Source organism: Anneissia japonica, unplaced genomic scaffold (genome assembly GCF_011630105.1).
Source record: "Anneissia japonica isolate Jap-2015-1 unplaced genomic scaffold, ASM1163010v1 scaffold685_len2926416_cov193, whole genome shotgun sequence".
Taxonomy (NCBI): domain Eukaryota; kingdom Metazoa; phylum Echinodermata; class Crinoidea; order Comatulida; family Comatulidae; genus Anneissia; species Anneissia japonica.
The window spans coordinates 2,791,431-2,812,472 of NW_022692922.1; the positions used below are offsets into that span (position 1 = coordinate 2,791,431).

General features: G+C 33.7%; 1 long non-coding RNA gene across 2 annotated transcripts; it reads right to left on the reverse strand.

Annotated features, from left to right (window-relative positions):
* Window positions 1-651: 651 nt before the first annotated feature.
* Window positions 652-16,253, reverse strand: LOC117100542. 2 transcript variants are annotated; one of them, XR_004444134.1, is made up of 4 exons: window positions 16,096-16,253; window positions 4,415-4,619; window positions 2,930-3,116; window positions 652-1,688 (listed from the first exon to the last, which is right to left on the reverse strand). It is a non-coding gene; the product is annotated as an uncharacterized LOC117100542 (long non-coding RNA). The 2 variants fall into 2 exon arrangements; XR_004444133.1 differs by lacking the exon at window positions 16,096-16,253 and adding an exon at window positions 4,877-5,110.
* Window positions 16,254-21,042: the final 4,789 nt, after the last annotated feature.

A 21,042-nucleotide genomic window follows, 5' to 3' on the forward strand; every position in this document is an offset into this window, starting at 1 on the left:
ATATATATAGGTATGTATGTATGTATTTCTCAAGAGTCGTTTGTTCGATGTGGTATTTGACGTTCTTTTGTTGTGCTGTTAACACTTCGATTTCTTTGGTGTAGTGTTATTGTTATCATTGTCATTCGATCGGTGTGGCGTTAACATCTATAAAGGTAGATAAATTACATATACTGTACATGCACAACGTGATTTTTATGAAATCTTCTACGTCATCTGTCGCTATTAGTAAAACAGGTTGATTAATTGGCCTAAAGTGTTGGTAACTGATGACGTATATGTGTAATATAAAAAAATGTTTGTGAAAATTGCCACTGTGAAGGGACGATATAAGAAAGGTTAACGGTAATTTTTAGTTCAATGAAACGACTTCTGCATAATTACGGTCCTTAAGTTATAATAATGTGGATTAAATATTGACATTTTAGTCGCCAAAAAGTCTATTATTTATCAAGGTTTGTTTCTAATGCGTTCAGCTTCGTTAGTCAAGACCTAATCTTGAATCAGCTGTCTTCATCTGCTCATACTGTCTGCTATACGTGTTGTTTGTAATAATGAATAGCCAACAAAATTAATAACAATAGGCATAGGCTACTCCAATTGTAAAACTCTATGGAATGCAATTGGGAAAGTAACAAATACAGACAAATGTTTCTTGAGCACATCTTTATTCTTGGAATGTTACCAGAAGTGCAATTGCCTAAGTATAATCATACAAATTCTGTTGTTCGTGTTAATTGGCTATACCAGGCTATACCATAACACTTGCACATTATGTGGAAACGATAATAAATGGCAAGTATCTAAGCATTCGTTGTTTATATGTGAAGCAAAAATACCTTTAATAATTTAAATTTCCATTGCACAAGTCCAACATAGGCATAATTACAAACTTACAAGTAGAAGCTCACTTGCAAAACGAACAATACAACACTAATTCTCATACAGCACTTTTTATAACTTCAGTATTGTTGCTATTCCTAAGTAAATAAATATTTTGAATTATTGTGCAAATTTTTAAGGTGGTTACTAAATGCTTAGTTGCGCGTACCCGTCAATAAGTCACAAAAATCGAAGATGGAGCAAAGATGATACATGCCATCTCTAAACATACATAAGCTTAAAAATGAAAAGGCGCATATGCATACACATGATATACATATGAGCCTTTGCATTTTTAAGCTTGTTGTAAATATATAAAACAGATATTTTATGACATGATTTATGAAAATCAAAGAGAAAAAAAGAAATAAAAGTGGGTTTAATCCCCACTAAAGAGAAAAAAAAATCTCTAAACATACATGAGCATTAAAAAAATGCACTTCATCTGAACATCATCTTTTGCAAAATTGGAACGATGTCTTCGGAAAATACATTATAAGATTTAAGCGATGCCTACACCTCATGAATAACAACAGGACTAATGTATAGAAAATATTTAATACCATACAGAACAGAATTGGCCTATATTTCATGTCTTGTATATCAAAACATTAAGCACCGTTTTTATTACAGAGAATAAGTATAATTGCGACAAAGATTCTTAAATACAATAGATCATACATTTCTTTTCTCTTTAAATAAATATATTAAAAATTGTTGTATTTTATGAAACGGTTTATTAGTCAGCCTCTGTTTTGTGTTGCAAACCTCGAATGTTCGCACCATGCTTCCTGCTTCAAGCTCACCTATGGGGAAAAAAACAAAAAAACAAAGGCATATCAGTATGTTATCCACGTTTAAAACTCTATTTTATGGGGATCAGAAAAATCTATGGCCATTGGGCCTGCGCCGGGCGAGTTATTTATTAAACATATTGCAAACAGTGAGGATAGTAAATAGGGTCTATATGAGAGGTGATATGTATGTATATTGAGTTTTAACCTTGCAAGGTCAACTATGGTGGCGTCATGGGACTGGGGGAGTGGGTGTTAAGCCACCTTCCCTCAACAGAACAGACTAAGCTCTAATCCGCGTCGGGTAGGACGCGTCCGACCCAACAAACTAATTTGGGATATTATCAAAGAGCCACCGCTGGATGTAAATTGAAGAGGGACGCTCGAAGCTGGCAGCAAATTCTTAAGACTATAGTAGACCTCAGTGCGGTAAAAGAAAATACATAAGTAGCTATTTGGAAATGCGAACACAAACTTCTCAGTGGTGTGAGCGTGTGCGCAAAGAGGGGATAACATTTCTCAAACAGTCTCCCCCTCCCCATTGAAAATGTTCGAAACAAAACAATCACGTAAAAATCACAGCATATCGCCTTATTTTGCGAGCTAGTTCCTCACTAAATTATCGAGCTCCCCCACGTCTCATTTCCCCCGCCCTCCAAAATTCAGGACTTTTAGGTACGCCAGAAACTGGTCATCATAATCTGGTTTAAAATGGAGGGGACAGGGAGCAAGTTATCCAAAGGAAAGCAACCTGAACTGAGGTTAAGCGTTGGCTCTTCCGTTGAGTTTCAGATTACAAGCACAGGTGTTTTTTTTTTTTTTTTTTTTTTTTTTTCAAATTCTAATTAAACAGACCCGCCTGTGTTAATACAACACAAGACATACTATTAAATTAAATTACGGAAAAATAAATCACTCCAGAATCCCAACCAATAAAGGATGAGTAGGCGAACCAGTCTGTTGATAACAAATAATGATAAGACAGGCAACACTTTAGGGACCGGTGTGTGAATTTATTCAGGCGAAAGCTTTCTTGCAAAAAATGCGTATGAAAGCTTGAGTTTCAATATTAATGCAGGAGACACAATAGTCTGCCTGTCACTACAAACAAGTAATAAGAACTATCAGGCGCCTTGCATCTTTAAATACGCTATATGGATTGGATTCGATTGGATTTATTCGCCGTGAAATACACTAAGAATAACCTGCGAAAGCGTTTAAACTAGTAAATCTGATTGGAAAGCGACACTTACTTTACTGAATGTCAATTCCTTCAACGACCAACTCTATCCATTTCGTCTCTTTGATCTGAAACTCTATCTCTGGTATTAACCTCTTCCATTTCGTGTCGTAATAATTCTAATAGGCCTAATGTACCCACCGGTCTTGAGTTACTTCCTCGTTTTAAGGCCATGTGATCTAAACGGTTTCCATCAAAATCTATAAATGAAATTGATATAATAATGATTATGATAATAATGATTATGATGATAATAATAATAATAATAATAATAATAATAATAATAATAATAATAAAATAATATCAACAACCATAACAACAAAAACAATATTAATAAACGATAATAATTAACTTAATAATGGCAATGCTTTATAAGAACAATGTTGATATTACTGTACGATTATTAACATGATGATAATAATATTTATTATATTAACGTTATATTATAGGTCCATTATTATTATATTATTAGTTTTTTTTACTTATTCAATAAAAACATACTGTTCTTCCATTACTAATGATCACGATTAGATTACTTTTTATAGTACTTAATTAATATAATGTCAACAATTATATAATATTACTAGGAAGGAAAAGGTAATCAAGCAGTCTTCAGTAAGTTTATGTTTAAGTATAAAATATTAGGAAGCAAACTATATATTTGTCCAAACGGAAAGTGTTCTTGAGTACAGTGACAGACTGAATCTTTGTTTTTTAAGACGTCACTAAATCTTGATTTTGATTTTCATGCATTTAAGAACATGAATATTACCAATAGCGAGCTATCACAAGGCAAACATCCATATGATGCTTTACACAAACTATGGTTGTAGACTTTTTCCATTATGGGTCTTATGAAATGATTTTTTTTATCGTGAGCAAACACTTACAATATAAGTGGTACTCTGAGTTTAAGTGTTAATTAGTCAGGAGAACCACGGACAAGCGCTTTAAGCACCCCAAAGAACAGACCCACATCATCCTATGATATCCACATTAAATTTATTTAATATCGAGATAGGTCTAATAAGATGGTGTGTAAGGTAAGCACGTTCTCTTGGTATAAATAATTGTTTATTGTAGGCCCTACTGTAATTATAAGAGTTAATGAGAATTGATATTAGCTTACTGAGTAATCATTAGAGTTTGTTATATCTTGATTGTATATCATTATTATTTATTAGCTTCTGGCAATCCTGATATTATTTAATAATTGGGTCATTATCTGTAATAAAAGGTAATTAAGGAAAATAATTAATAAAAAGCTGTAATACCAGACATTATAAGAAACATTTAAATGAATACATTTGATCCTTGTGCTACATTACATTACAGTTTGTTATATTCAGTTTTTTTTATTTTGTTTTGTTTTGTTTTGTTTTGTTTTGTTTTGTTTTGTTTTTTTTTGTTTCTTAGTTGGTTATACTTGATTGTCTTGGGATGTACGGTATTCTTAAATAAACAAAATTAACTAATGTAACACATATATACAACTCACTGTTGCTGTGGTAAGCATCTCGCGTTTCTAACAAGGTTTTGTAGTAATTCAAGAAGTCGTAAATTTCATTTAGATTCTCTGTATATTCTGGCGCATGTCGATCGAGTGACATTGGTTGGGCATATGCTTCAAGAGCAACACAAACGGCAAGTACTACTATCACATAAAATATAGACACGTTCCCTCTCGTAGAGTTCATTGTGATCTAGAGAAAAATAAGAGAAGGTATTAATATAACAATAACAATAATAATAATAATAATAATAATAGTTTTATTATTAATAATAATAATAATAAAATTAATAATAATAATATCATCATATCAAATTTAATAATTATAAAAAGCTCTATAAATAATGATATAAATTTAATAAATAAAACATCGACAGTTGACAGTATCAAGAGCAATTGAATGATCAATTAATAAGCAATAAGAACGTATTAAGCTTGTACAGTACTTACATATTTTCTACAAGAATATCCAAGTATAAACAGTACTAACAGACCGTGCAAATAAAAATTATTACAATAGTTATATACAAACTCTCTACAATATCCTCGATGACAGCCAGCAGGTTAACTGAAATTTATCTGTATACCACATATACTTATAGGAATGGAACAGTAGGATGTGTTTTTTTGATAATTTTACTTATAAATCATGCTCACGTGCCTGTTACTTTTAGCTGCCCACACAACGTGCGTAAAAGCTCGCTCACACTAGAGTTCTCTATATAGGAACTCTAGCTCACACACACTATCAACGCCCTCTATAGTGTCTAAATTTAGTTACGCAATAAACATAATAAACATTTAATTTTCAGGATGTAGTTAAGATATGATCGGTAGTACAAAAAGATGTCATATATTATAGCTTTTTTGCGCTGTGACATGAATGACGTAATAAGCACATAGTAAAATGAGTTTCGGCAGGTCTATCGTCATAGGTCGTCATTGCTTGGGACATCATCGTAAATTGTTTTTAAAAAAATGGAAATAGGAAATATCCGTACTTTTGTCAACAATCAATTACTGTACATGTATTAGACTTATATTCTAGTTCAGTTTTATATTATTAAAATATTATATACAGGAGAAAACAAATTCGATGCGTTTTAGGGTACGTGCGAGAAATGAAGCATTTGAAAGAATTGCACATAAATATGAAGCAAATGTGCTGCAGAACATGTAAGTAAAAAAATGATCCAATATAAAGAAATGCATGAATAAAGATAAGTAGATTAATCTGAACGAATGAGTTAAATTTATACGTTGAAGTTGTTTATTCACATATTCTGCCTCACATTTGTTTCTAATTTATCTCTTCTTTATTAATGCAATATTTTCAAACGCTTAAATTCTCTCACTTATCATGAAATGCATCGCATTTGTTTTCTCCTCCGTAAACAAGACTTGAATGTGAGCAACTTCAGTACACTGATGATGAGACAATGTGTCGAAATGCTTATGTTAACTTTTTGTTAACTCCTATAGGCTATAAACATGATTAGGCCGTGAGTGGAATTCCAAGACACTGATGATGGCAGTGGAAATGTTGAAACATGTTTTTATTAACCTTTTTTTATAATACAGTTAGGCCTAGCCTAATTATTTTTGAGCTTAAAAGCCTTTGTGATTGTGTTGATGCATGCATTTGCCGTCTGCTACCGTACTATATACCAACCATATCGATATACAGGATCAATAAAGAGATAAACTTTAAACTGTCTTGGGGTAGTGGTATAATGTATGTTACCGTATTCATTTTGGAAGTTAAAGGGCTATCTGCGATTGTAAACAAAAAGATACCCTAATCGGGACTCGAGCACCCGACCTGTTTTCTATGCACACGCCTAAGCATCTGGACCACTGGGGATTCGTTGGGAGTTCAAGTCTGATGCTCTTTCGCACATACGCGGAACAACGCTAGTTCTCGATGCACTGCAAAACTTCTACAAACTTGAATATAGCCTACATAACTGCAGAAGCAAAGTGGGAGGCGGCAATATGAAAATCGTGAAAAAACTGCCCTATGTTCAGGGAATGATTATATCGAAAACCTATGACTTAAAGATAGACAGATATCCGCGTTTGAAAAAGTAGGGCTGTTTTTGCCTACGTGTACTTCCGAGTGAAGTCAGAAACAAACGTTAGTCTCGTGGACTGAATTTAACATAATTATGCGTGTGTGTGTCCACGTATTGATATTCAGCTGTAGGCCTTAAACGTAGTAACCAACGGAATATGAACATTACTGCTCTATGTGTCAATTGATCCTGACAAAATGTTGGATGATGACAGCAATAATCACTACGGTACATCTTGAAAATGGATTATAATTCGCCGATTAGAAAAATGTTAAATGTGACTGTGGTGTTAGTGAAAAAATCGTTCTGGGGGGATAAATCAACACTTTATATTCAAATTATTTCTGGAGCCGCACTATGCCGCAGCGGGTCACCAGTAGACATACAAAATGTCCAATTCTACAAAAGAACAAAAGAAATAAAAATCAGAAAATCGAAAACAATGGTTGTTCCATAAAACGAGCAAGCCATTGGATTGTGAAAAATCGGTACATTACTATAATGTCTCTTGTTAACAGCACTCTCTAACGTTAAAGTACAAGCTCAAATCAAAGTAAGTTATATCATATATAAATACATTTTATATACACCTTAAACCTATATAATTATATTTTTATCTTTGTAAACCATTACGAAATTAGATATTTCTAGTTTGTTTATGTTTACTTATTTGGGGCATTAACCAGACGTGTTGTTCGAGTAGAAAATAGGTCAACAATCAGGAATCTTGAAGGCTTCAACAACAATTCTAATTTAAAGTTAAAAATCCATTATATTGATTAGAGAAACATGTTTTTAATAGTAAACATGCTGTCTTCGTTGTTTTTCGTAGCTTTATATAGAAAATATCAGATTAGGCCTAATTAGCGTAAACAATAAAGATCTATAAAAAGCATTCCGGATAATTAAAAGTAGGGCCTACGCGTAGCTGGTCACCTAGAGTTACAGAAAATGCGTTCTTTCTCAACACTGGTATTGGAGTACTGTAGTAGAGTATCACTCGACAACGAGTTGCGTCATTTCCGCGTGTTATTTGTTTATGACATAACATAATGTTCCTATAAGTTAGAATTATAAAAACTGCCAGTGTTACTGGTACATTTCAACTTAAATTTATATTTGTTATATACAATATATATATATATATATATATATATATATATATATATATATATATATAAAATATATGAGTCTCTGGCAGGATTCGAACCTGCAACCTCTCGCTATGGGCGAGTATCATACCCATCACGGAGACATAGAAGGTAGGCGAAGATCTAACTAACAAGCACCTTTTTCATAACTGAAATAAAGGAACTTTTCGTTAAAGAGCTATGCTTGATACGATTATTACAAAATGTACTATTTGAGCACTGTTATTATTATTATTTGTCTATACACTGTTGCGTTTACGGCGCTACGCAGCAAACTTGCTTTGTATATTAATTACTATGATTTACTAGCTACGACCTACAAGCTTTTCTAGCTTAAGCACAGCTCCACTACTTGTATTTGAGAGCGTTTCAGTCAGTCCTTTGAGAGAAAGTGCATGGTGGTTAGAGCTTCGCCTATATCCTAGACCTCCGTGGTCTAATGGATACTCGCTTTGATAGCGAGAGATTGCAGGTTCTAATCCCGCCAGAGACACCTGTTTTCAAACAACTTAAATAAAGGAACTTTTCGTTGATGAGCTTTACTTAAAACGACTATTACAAGATGTTTCTATTCGAGCAATGTTATTATTTATCTATTAGTTTGCATCTATTAGATTACAGTATCATCTAACAACTTTTAATACTTAATTTCAAACTCTACTTTAATTGTTTAGAGTCTGTTGATCTCTTTTGATGTAATTGTTCATCTTCACTTTCAGCTTCGTCAATGTAACCAACCAACCATTGTAATTACAGTATCTTCTCACAAATTTTAATAAGCTACTTAATTTCAATACTCTACTTTAGTTGTTTGGGATTTGTTGAGCTCTTTTGATGTAATTGTTCTGAAATTTTAATGTAATATGTATTACTTCTTTCCTGAGTTTTTGATAAATTGAAATTATCATCATCACCATCCTCCTCCTCCTCCTCCTCCTCCTCCTCATCATCATCATCATCATCATCATCATCATCATCATCATCATCATCATAATCATTATCATCATCATCATTATCATCATCATCATTATCATCCTTCTCCTCCTCCTCATCATCATCATCATCATCATCATCATCGTTGTCATAATTTTTCGTTCCGAAACAAAAAAAATCATGACGTGAATTCAATGACCTTCATCGACTTGATATTGCCACGCATGATTCATTCTTAGTTCCACTAATATTAACACAGTTAACAAATTACATTGATTTACATTCGTGTGGGCGGCCATTAGAGTTCATAATGTGTAGGTATATTGAACCTAAATCTCAAGGTTGTACCTCCGAATCACTTCAACGGGCCCGGTACTGTGTTCATAATTATTATAGTATCACCCCATATTGTTTTAATTTTAGGCTTAACTTACTTCAATTGTATATAGGGTCTGTGAATAAAGTATTACTATGATTTTAAGAATGTGCTGCAGTACGGAAACAGAGAAGCGAACGCCATGTTCCAATAACAAGGTGATTTAAACAAGAACAATCATTGATACGGTGATAGGCTAAACTTCAGAAAGACCTACTAATATCAACCTAAGTAGTTAAATCTATATAATGGATTACTGTATTACGACGGAAAATTGACAAACACGGAGGCTTAGGCATATACACGACTACGGTAATATCACTAGTTGGCAATTTATTGCTAATACGCATCAGTTTATTATTATGTCATTGATGTTAATGGGAACATGGAGGCGATAACGAAAGGTAGGATAAGCAATTGTAGGATTGTTAAGAGATTCTTTTAGAATTAAAAGGTGACGTGTCTAATTCCGCTCACGAGAGTATAACATTGACACTTGAGTTATACTCCCCTGAATATAACTATGGCAAGCCCCAGCTGTCTGAAGCCTTCAAAAATTATATTATTTATGTTTGCTATTATATTATTTACGTTTGTTATTATATTATTTACGTTTGTTATTATATTATTTACGTTTATTATTATATTATTTAAATTTATTATTAATGCTATACTCACCTGAGTATAACATTGTCACGTTAGTTACACACAGGTGAGTAAAGTGTCAATGTTATACTCACGTGAGTATAAATAAACTCACCTGAGTAACATTGTCACTTTAATAATAATAATAATAATAGGTCGATTTATAAGGCGCAAATGAACAAGGTATAAGCGCCATGTCCAAGTAAAGAAAAGGTAATGTGAACGTAAAGAAAAAGCAGAATAATTATGTAGAAGATTTAGAGAACAGAGAAAATACTATCCTAAAATTAATGAAAAAAGGAAAACCACAAAAACAGACTAGTGCACAGAACCAAGACCATTGCACTGTTTTCTTGCAATTTGAGACCACTGTTTAAAACAGTGGTAAGCAAGAACATTACTCACATGAGCGCTAATTGTTTTGGCATCGAACTAGCCTAAAAAAAGAAAAAAAAAAGAGAGATGCAAAAAGGGAGTTTTAAGCTGCTTTTTAAAAGTGGCCCAACGGAGGAGACTTATGAATATAAACTAGCAGATCCAAAGTTTAGGGGCGGCAACACAAACGTTAACAAAAACCACATTATTGATGATCAGGTAAGTTGGTGAACAAGATGAAGAATCTTAAATAGAATGCACAGCCTGACTGGAAGCAATTGCAATTCTAAGAGTCTGGGTTTCTATGTTGTGATCTAGGAATGAGCAACGAGACGTGCAGCTGAGTTATTTGAAGTTTCTTGACTAATGTGTTGGGAAGTAAGTATAAAATACTGTTGCAATAGTCAAGTCTTGGTGTTATGTGAGCTTGCACAAGTTTCTTTGTTGCATCTTCATTAATGAAACGTTATAGTTACACTCACCAGAGGCAGATCTAGAAATTCAAAATAGAAGGGGCCCAGGGAGGTACTTTCACAGATAGAAGATCTATACCACCTCAGCCCCACCAATGGTTGGGCTGAGGTAAGACAATTTGTGATTATGGCACCTCTAGATGGCCGGAAATTGCACTCTCAGACTTAAAATTTGAATAAGCCTATAATTTGCTTTATCTCCATTTTTTTCTTAAACAATTTAGGGCCCCAAGCCGTCTGCCAGACCCCCCCCCCCCCACCCTCTTGAATCCACCACTGCTGTGTATAAGAGACCTGAGTATAACATTAATACTAGTTGACCCCAGCGGTAATGTTTGACACCACCATCAGAATAACATTATAATATTCGCGGCAAGCAGAAATTAATTAACCTGAAGGAGAGGCAACTACATCCCTTTAAAAGAGTGGCGTTATCAAGCTTGTGGCTTATATATTCTGAAGGCCTGCATTTTATATTTCGTTTTAAATTATAATACGTTTTAGGCCTAATTACGTTTCAAATGATTTAATGCAAATATTTGTATAAACATAAATTATCGTAGGGCCTAAATAAGTCGTAAACCATAGGCCTATGCCTGGCTCAATTATAATATGCATCCACTGTGTTTATCCAACATATGCGCATACAACAAAATCACTATCTAAACCATTTTTATTAATTTCACACAGATACATTAAAAAATACAAATAAAATAAAAGAAAAAACATGATAACATTCATTAAACAATTACAAGGGATGGGACAAAGGCTAAACGGTTAACAGAGGGAAAATGACAATATATGGAATGAAAAACAATCAAGAACTGTACAACTGTACAAGTAATATTGCGTATGCAAGTGCACATAATAGGATATTATTAATATTTTTATTATTATTATTAATATTATTGTTATTAATAATAATAATAATAATAATAATAATAATAATAATAATACTGATAATAATAATAATAATAATAATAATAATAATAATAATAATAATAATAATAATAATAATAATAATAATAATAATAATAATAATAATAATAATAATAATAATGAATGCCACAGAGTTTCATAATTCAAACCATTGTCCCTTCTGGGAAATAGCCACAGAGCATAGGCCTAAATGGTCACGAGCATAGGCCTAACTAAGTCAAACTTTCACTGATTCGAACCTTTGTCCCTGAGGAAATTCAGGAAATATCACCACTTAGTACATTCACCCATTCATGTTCTTGAGATATGGCCACGGAATCTCAATTTCCTCTATATACTAATCCACGGCAGGCATATCTTAATTGATTTTTTGAGTCTCAATTTCTCTGATTACATTAATGATTAGCCCTAGGTTGTTTAATTAGCCTGGTGTCACCGATTCAAGTAGGTCTCTATAGGCCTATAGCAGTTCCTTGTCGTTTTTGTCCTCACCGGGCACAATTTATGATTAATAAGAGGAAGGAAAAGATGAGGACTAGACTTCAGTACATTCCCGTTCGTATTTGTTAGGCCTAAATACAAGCAATGCACGCTTTTGCTAGCTTGTCTTATTTGAGAATGATTGAATGATAATAGGCCTACCAACCACTTTGTTTATAGAAAATCATAAGTTAGACTGTGATGAAACATGGCTATTTGGTAATGCAAAACTTTCGATCCGGTATACACATACGTCTGTAATTGCGTCATGAACTTTTTTTTCCAGGGCCGTTTCCAAAATTGAGTGAAGTTGCTCCAATCCGTATTCGAATTCCTCCCAAGAAAGCCTCAGTGTCCCAGTTGGTTAATCGTTATAAAGGCAAGCTCAGGTTCGACACGGAATTGAATGTCACACTCAACTCAACTCAACTGTCAATTCCGGGATTTTCATCCTAGCAGATTTATATTTTTTTTTCACCGATTAGGCTAATGCTTATCGCGAACTCAACACCGATTTGAGGAACGTCTTTAAGAACTTGAGATTAATGTGACACGACCTCACCAGTAGGATTACAATTAACGAAATACAGGATGTAAGATACACATTATTTAATATATTTAACATAGTTAATTTCTTCATTATGTTACTGTATAGCGTACTTATATACAAGCGTATCGCGCTAAGTGACTCAAATGGGTTGCTGATTTCCAAGGAGGTATTAAATAGACTCTCTTATAACTTCATCAACGTTACTATATCAGCTTTACATCACTCGTTATTGAAAAAGATATCCGGAACTGCAAGAATTGTCCACGACGATTAACAGATTAAACAACCTTTTAAAAGAATCAAAAGTCTGACCTACCGCAATTAAGAGCTGAAAGTAAACGTAAGGCAATGAGACGTTTACGACTTCGGTAAATTATCGACGAGAATAGCCGATGAAGCACCAATACAGAGCCAAAGAGATTGACAAAATGGTACATGGTGTGACATACCATCTGACTTTGAAAATAAAGAGCAATGGGCATTTGACTATACCTTACGTAAGCAGATTGCTATGTGTACATATTGCAAGCTCTGTTCGCTTTGATTGATTTAATAAATATAGTCGAGAAAGAATATTGACACATTACAAGGTGCTAGTATTAACACAAATTAACTTTCTGATGGCTTTTAAATTCCAAAATGTAGTCAAAAATAGAAACGGTCATACTTATAGATTATTCATAAACATTCATTATTCTCCCGTGCTAACGAAATGTTATCAAATTAAATAATTGTCACAAAAATACATTTAAAATTTAATGTCATATAGGCCTAACTCCATTGCCAGCGAATGAACCCGCAACATTTTAGTTTTCCAAGTTAAAAGAAGTAGAAAAATAACAGAATGAATTATTACTGATCAAGTTTCCGTATTTAAATAGGTTTTAATACTTTATCTTAACGAATGACGAGGTACTGTTCCATCTCGAGCTGTCCCATAAGTAATATAAAACCACTGACGTCATAACCTGATATATGTTTCTGATTTTATTGACATTTTTTGTTATTTTTCCAGAACATCATGTCTACATAATAAATATACGATGGATGCTTATTGAGTGCGCCGCTTTCAATTATAGTTGTAAAGATGATTTTATCAATACTGCTATTATCTCATTGTATAGTAATTACACACTTCACAATGATACTGGGGGCCATTGATAATTCATTAATACTTAATCGGTATTATCATTAGGATCTTAAATAATAAAAATAAATTTGAATGCAGCCTATTATATATGCCTAGGTTTATTTCTCAGATTTCATATTGTGTAATAGTTAGCTAATTCGGTTACTGTTGTAGACAGGTTAAATTAGTAAAGTAGCTATTTCGTGCGTACTGCAATGAGGTTGACGTCATACGAACGATTACGTTACGTACACATACGCATTTTATCACCCACCCAAAGAAGAATTTCTTCTGGTTTTCCCACACACTATTCATTTTAATATCAGGTGAGAGAACTACTTTGAAGCTCACGTAGGCCTAATAATTACATGGCCTTCCCAACCGTCGTCCGTTTTTAAGCCGGAATAATGATTGTGTGCCAAAGCAACTCACAATATGTTTTTCCATTAACTATAATTAGGCTTAAAAACCAGTCTTTGTTGGCCTATATAGACACCACTTTATATTTATACAAAATTAGTTTTCAATAAGACTACTTTCAAGTTTTAAAAAAGTTTTGAGTAATTTTCCAAATTAGATCGACAGGAGGCGCTGTTCAATATCAGAATTTCAGGTGTGGCTACGTTTTTGATTACTGTATTCGTTACTACAACGCTTCGCCCTTATGAGCAAGTGCCTTTGTGGAGTTATTTCAATAAACAAGGTCACGATTTGATGAATCAATCTTTGGTAAAGAATTATATTATACTATATTATATTATAATATACTATATTGTGTAATGGTAATCAATATTCAGATACTTAACATTTTGACTTCGGAAACACTAACATTTACAACAACGAACATTTCGACTTCTCCTGTAGTCTTTGAGTGATTGTTTTTGGTTATGATCATTACTACAACGCTTCGCCCTTATGAACAAGCGCCTTTGTGGAGTTAATTCAATAAACAAGGTCATGATTTGTTGAATCAATCTTTGGTAAAGAATTATATTATACTACATTATATTATATTATATTGTGTAATGGTAATGAATATTCAGATACTTAACATTTTTACTTTAGAAACAATAAAAATTTATTGCAACGAATATTTCGACTTCTCCTGTAGTCTTTGAGTAATCGAAATATTCGTTGTGTAATACATTTTAGCTTTTCTAAAGTCAAAAGTTTACGTATCTGAGTATTTATTACCGTTACAGAGTATTATATAAGATAGTATAATACATACACAAAGTATCGAAACACTGATGATGACATAATTAATGTCGAAATATTGAATCCCAACACGATGGCGTGTATTTCAATACTTGGAGTATGTATTATACTTTCTTATCTGAGATTAATCAGTGGACCTTTCGGTAAGTATCGAAATGCACGCCATCTTGGGATTGAATCTCGACACGATGGTGTGCATTTCGATACTTGGAGTATGCATTATGGTATCTTATCTAAGAAGTAGACCTTACAGTATTATATTTTACATGCTTCGAAACACATCTTATTCATAAATATATAAAACCAACCCTATTTGAAAGGGATTTTTAAGTTTTTCAATAAATGTGAGCATCACAAAGTTGTGTTTGACCTAATCAGTGCACTGCATTGGCATTGTGTCTCTTTGGTGGTGTCGAGACAACGTGAGTATAGTCCATCATAGACAGAAACAAGAGCATCAGACTCGCTCGAACCCTGATATGTCGATTGAAACTTTAATTCTTTATCACTGTGCCAATTGATTCTAGAAATTAAATAAACAAATACGAGCCCAAAGGAAGCTCACTCAGGCATCATCCGAGTGTGATACAGTATGTTTAGGCCCATGTTTCTCATTTGATTTGTTTTATTCTGATTTATAATTTGAGACAAATGAACCTTAAAACGTATTAATAAGTGGTATGGGATTGCTCTCTAAATCCACAGAAGGGGATTTACACTGCCTGAGGGGTACCTTTAAAATTAAATTAACGAAAACACACATTTGAAATTTAAATATAAGCCTAAGCGAATAATAAAGGCGAATAAAAAATGAGGAATAGAGTAAGGGGTACAAATTGGAAAACAGAGATGTGTTGAAACTGAAAGTTAAAAATAATTTATATGTACACGATTAAATTAATGGCAAGTAAAATTATTTCAACCTAGCACACATGTTGATCATTAACTATGCTGCTCCTTAAGTGCATTTTAAAATTATTCCAATGTTTAAGAATTTTAAGAGAGTCTGGAAGATTATTCCAAATTAAAATTATAACGTAATAAAACGTGGAGGTCATTCTTTTTTTCATGACACCAACATGGAAATTATGTTGTCTGCCTCATATGCTGGTGGAATACAAGTGCAAATCAGACAATTAAAAATTCCCATGCATGGCATAGGACACTATCATCGGGTTATTAAATACCGTACCGTAACGTACTTGACAAAAAATGCAATTAAAATTTAGTTGACTTTTGTATTGTAATTGGCCTTATAAGTTTTGGTATTGTATTGTTATTATTGTATTATAGAAAATATAAAATAGAAACAAGAGAATACTCACCGTTTGCTTGGTCCTAAGCGTTGACTAATTTGGCTTCTGTGGTGACGCTATCCCTATAGTTTTTCTTGTTCTTTGGTTTCTTCGTCTCGTTCTTGTCAACGCTCGCCAATATAACTCAATCTCGTATAATAAAATGTGGCATCCTTAACTCTACCTTTATATACAACTAGATATTAATGGACCATACAGATGGCGAGATCATACTCAACCACATCAAGCGCTGAGTCATACGATTCTAGAGAATCTCTTAAAATGCATCACGTTAACAGAGATACAGGGCGTATCCATGTGGCACCCATATACATCACTTGTGCACCCATGTGGCAAATCGCAGTAAACTGTGACAGGGATAGTTAATACGTACCTAAAAAGGCCAAAGGTTAATGCAATGATTGATCTATTAATTAAGTAATGTATTTTATTGTTTAATGATATTATTATTATTATTATTATTATTATTATTATTTGTCATTGTTAATATTATTATTATTTGTCATTGTTAATATTATTATTGTTATCATAGGCAGATTCAATGGGCTCACCGCCTCCACACCCACCCGCAAAATGTTTAGACATTTCAAAAACAAATGGGTGGAAAGAAACTTACATTAAAATTTAAGTCGTACCTCAGCCCCAACCATCGTGGGCCTGAGGTAGTCTGGAACTTCCGTCTGTATAATTGCCTTTGTACCCAACCTCTTACATATGTCATATTATTATTATTGTTATTGTTGTTATTATTATTATTATTATTTAATAATTACCATTATTAATATTTATTCATAATGAAGTACTCGTCTGATGTTGTCAACGTATATAGCTTTTTAAAGATTTGACTACTTGTTATTGTATGTCAATGTAAGACCACAAAGATATGATAGCAATGGGCGTATAGTACAAGGATTGTCCAATTATTAACAGGATGAGTTACGGCCAACTCAGACAGCGTCGGCCGACGCAGCCCGACCCGATTTATCGTCGGGGACAGTCTTAAGCCGTCGTGGGAAATATTAAACACGTTTAATATTCTACTACGCGACTGCCCCCCGACGCACACCATCGCGTCTGCGTTCAACTCACACAGACCCGACGCGACAACAAATCGCGTCGGGCTGCGTCGGCCGACGCTGTCTGAGTTGGCCTTTACACAAGATAAACATACGCACAAGGTGCTCTACATTATGAGTCTTAGTGAGTGGACTTATAAAGGAGGTATTTAGATTAATCTTTGCTCCTCTTATTTTGATAACCTCCTTGTTCAGCTCTGGTGCCTAAGTGGCATAAAGTTTTCAAATAAAATCTTTGTTGAGTACTGTGTAGTCAAATGGATGAGAGCTTATACACATCTAGATGTGTATAAGAGACAGTATATATATATAATGAGTATTGTTTGCGTGCATGTCGGAGCTTGTGATAGATCCATTTTAATTTCTATAGTCAAACGTGAACCTGGATTTTATAAACTTATGTTACATTACAGTACCTCAGTAAATTCAATAAATCCCACGTTATAACACAATGAAAGACGCATAAGCAAGATGCTATATCACACGCTCGCCGTACAAGTGTAATAACTAGCTCATTTCCAATTTCATTATTGGCATTAAAATTATATATTATAATAACAATGTTTCTCAAACAAAATAATCTTTTAAGATGGCTGTACAAACAATAATTTCCTCTGTATTACAAAACCTCTTTTATGTAGGCCTAGATTATGGGCCTAACAAAACTGTGATTGTATCATATACTCTGTGACCAGTAACCCAGTTTGAAGGACGTGAGGTGAAGCCTGTGTTACTGAGACCCATGTGTGCTGATGCAATGATAAGGATAATGAATGATTTGGATGAAGATGAAATGGTGAGATCATAATATCTGATAATCATCAATCGTCGCAGATCGATTCTCTACATTAGTGTAAAGCCATTGTTTCATTAAAATCGCTACACTGTCGCTACAGTGTTCTCAGTGCAATCGTTGATACTCGTGTCCCCAACGCAATCGGGAAGGCTCCCCGATTCGACTGACCAATCAGCATGACCGAAAAAAGCTGTCGGCGATAGCCTGTAGTGATTGTATGGAAACTCAGCTTAAGCAGATGCTGAGAAGTGCATCAACACACAGGCTAACATATGCATTTAAACATGTTTAATTTTGACAATGTCCCTATTTGGAGCGAGTGAAGTTGCCTCCAGTAGACTTGGATTCCAGTAGCCTAACGTTTATGGCGTATGTAGGCCTATATTAAGTCCGAGAGTGAACACACATGGACGATGTTTTCGTTGATTTTCGAACTTATTTCTGGTTTACAATTTATGAAAAACCCCGGAACCTTTTACATACAAACGACATAACCTCTGTGACTACGAAAGCGTTGTGGTAAAAACCAAGGGCCACGATTGAATCCCTTTCATTCCTTTCTTTCTATTATAATATAGTAGACTCCTTGAACTTTATTAAGGAAATTAGTCCTATTCTATATTTTATGTAGACATAGGCCTATATTTAAAGTTAATGTCCGGCTTGTGAATTGCTATACTGACTGTCGATGTTGGTCTGGAATAAAGAATAGCAACTTACGTCGCTTCGCTTCCAATTACGATTACCAACAACGAGGTAAATTATATTCAACTCATCTGATTTTCTGTTACTTACCTGCTGTAGGCTTAATTTTGATAAATATCAGGAAGTTCAATAAGTGGGCATTCGATTACATAAACATATATATTTTTAATAGGTAGGCCTAATTCTTTTTAAATTCAAGATGCCTATTCGTTTGTCCATGGCAATCATCATTAATTTAAAACGATCAGTTCTCGATTATGTTAAAAATCATTCATCCTATCATTAATTGCATATTCGTTTTTTGAGTTTCCGATAATATTTTCTTACTATAGATTTTGTTTTATGCATAGGTCGATAGTTATTATCTAGCATATACGAGGCGGCTGACTGACGCATATTGGGCCGGAAATAAAGAAACACAAACCAAATTTCATTTTATTTTATTATTATGGCACAGGAAGATACAAATTAAATTATATTCAGCGCATTATAATCATCTAATCTAGGTTGATGCACAGTGTATCATTATACAGTCTCTCCTTTGGAATTGCTCATTGATTGATTGATGGTCTTAAAATGGGCAAAGCTCCGAGGCCCGATGGCAAAACCAAGGAACTGGCATCACGTCATCCAAGTTCTGTTGTTTATTTTATTACATTTCACTCTGTAAGTGTTGTGATGAAAGTCCTCGAATCGGTTGTCGAAATCTGAAATCTCATCTTCATGTCATCATCAGCTCCCTACAACAACATGGTTTTACGTCCGGTGGTTCTCACAAAACTCTCCTTGTACTGCACAAACTCATCAGATATTCCACCACCAATTGATGCATTGTAGACTTTATCAAGTCTTTCGACCGTGTTGGTCATTCTGCTCGAGAATGCACCATTAAGGAATAGGCCTACGGTATGCCAGAGTTTCCACATCAGAATAGTGGAATCGAACAGTTAGAAAAGATTCAACGTCGTATGACCAGACCAGAGTTTTTTTTCCAAAATTTTGAGCACCATGAGCAAAAGCTTCGCATCCTCGAACTTCACTCTTTATATGGTCGCATAAATTACTCAATCATTTGTCTATATAATAAATAGGGCCTATGCTTTATCATATTTAACTACATTCAACTAAAAACTCAAATAGGCAGCACCATGTAGCCACTAAGGCACAGGTCCACTTCTAGAAGCTAGGGTAGCTGGTCGCCCGTTCGGAGACAAATCGAACCTCATGTAAATAAAATAACACGAAACGGAGACACATGAACACATCCATCAATCTTACTGAAGATTATCATAATGGTTACTCCTTGTGTTATTTTTTTTTAATTTACCACGATGCAAACGTGACAAAATACGACTCTTCACACTTCGAACCGTGTTGCATGTCTTTGTTTATGATAAATCACATGATAGTAACTTTAGTATGAAGAAACGCATCCACTGGTGATAGTTAAAATTGATAATAAATATTTGAGAAAAACACATGTTCCCATCGGGATTTGTTCAACCGAAGAAAATACACCCTTGTATTTTCTTTTTATAGAACACTTTTCCTAAATGTATTGCGTAATAAGTGCTAATTGGCTGATAATAATTTCTATTAATAATATTATTATGTGTATCAGATAAAATACACTTAATTATAAGTTAAAGATGAGGTGGTCGATAGTTACCGGTATCCGGTTTACATTGCATTTTCGTGATGAATACTGCGGGCGAAAATTGATCCCTGAAAGGACAGGAAAATTCGAGCTATATCCGGTTAATTTATGCATTTTACAATTTTCCGCGTATAATTTCCTGTAATTGGCGTTTTAAGCTGTTGGATGGAATGAAATAAAATAAAATAAAAAAATAAAATAAAATAATGGTGACAAAAATTATTGGTATAGAAGAAGGCCGCGATGTGAATGCTCCGTTCTTGCTATGTTGAACTGATAAACTTAAAAATAACATTTTAAAATTTGGATGACTACTTGTTATATTGAAGTACATTCATAACTATCTATAGAAATACAAAATATTTTTATCGGAAATTAATAGACGCATTAAATACTTATCTTAGCACAGATCTTTAATTTTCCTGGTAATATTTTATTAAAGAATATTCGTAGTAAAACGCGTTGACTCAGATCCGCGAAAACTGTGCTTCTAATGTTTTAATTTAATGTTTGGAGGGTTTAATTACAGTCCTTTTCCTAATAAAACATTTGGTATATCGTTCATTCAGTATCCGTTTTAATATAAATAAGACGTTCCAAGACACGTGGGATATAACTCGAAGTTACAGCTTTGTAGTTCTCTCACAATCTGATGCCATAATTAATTCCGAGCCCGCATTCTTCCTTATACTAATAGAACTAATAGAATATAAACCTATACT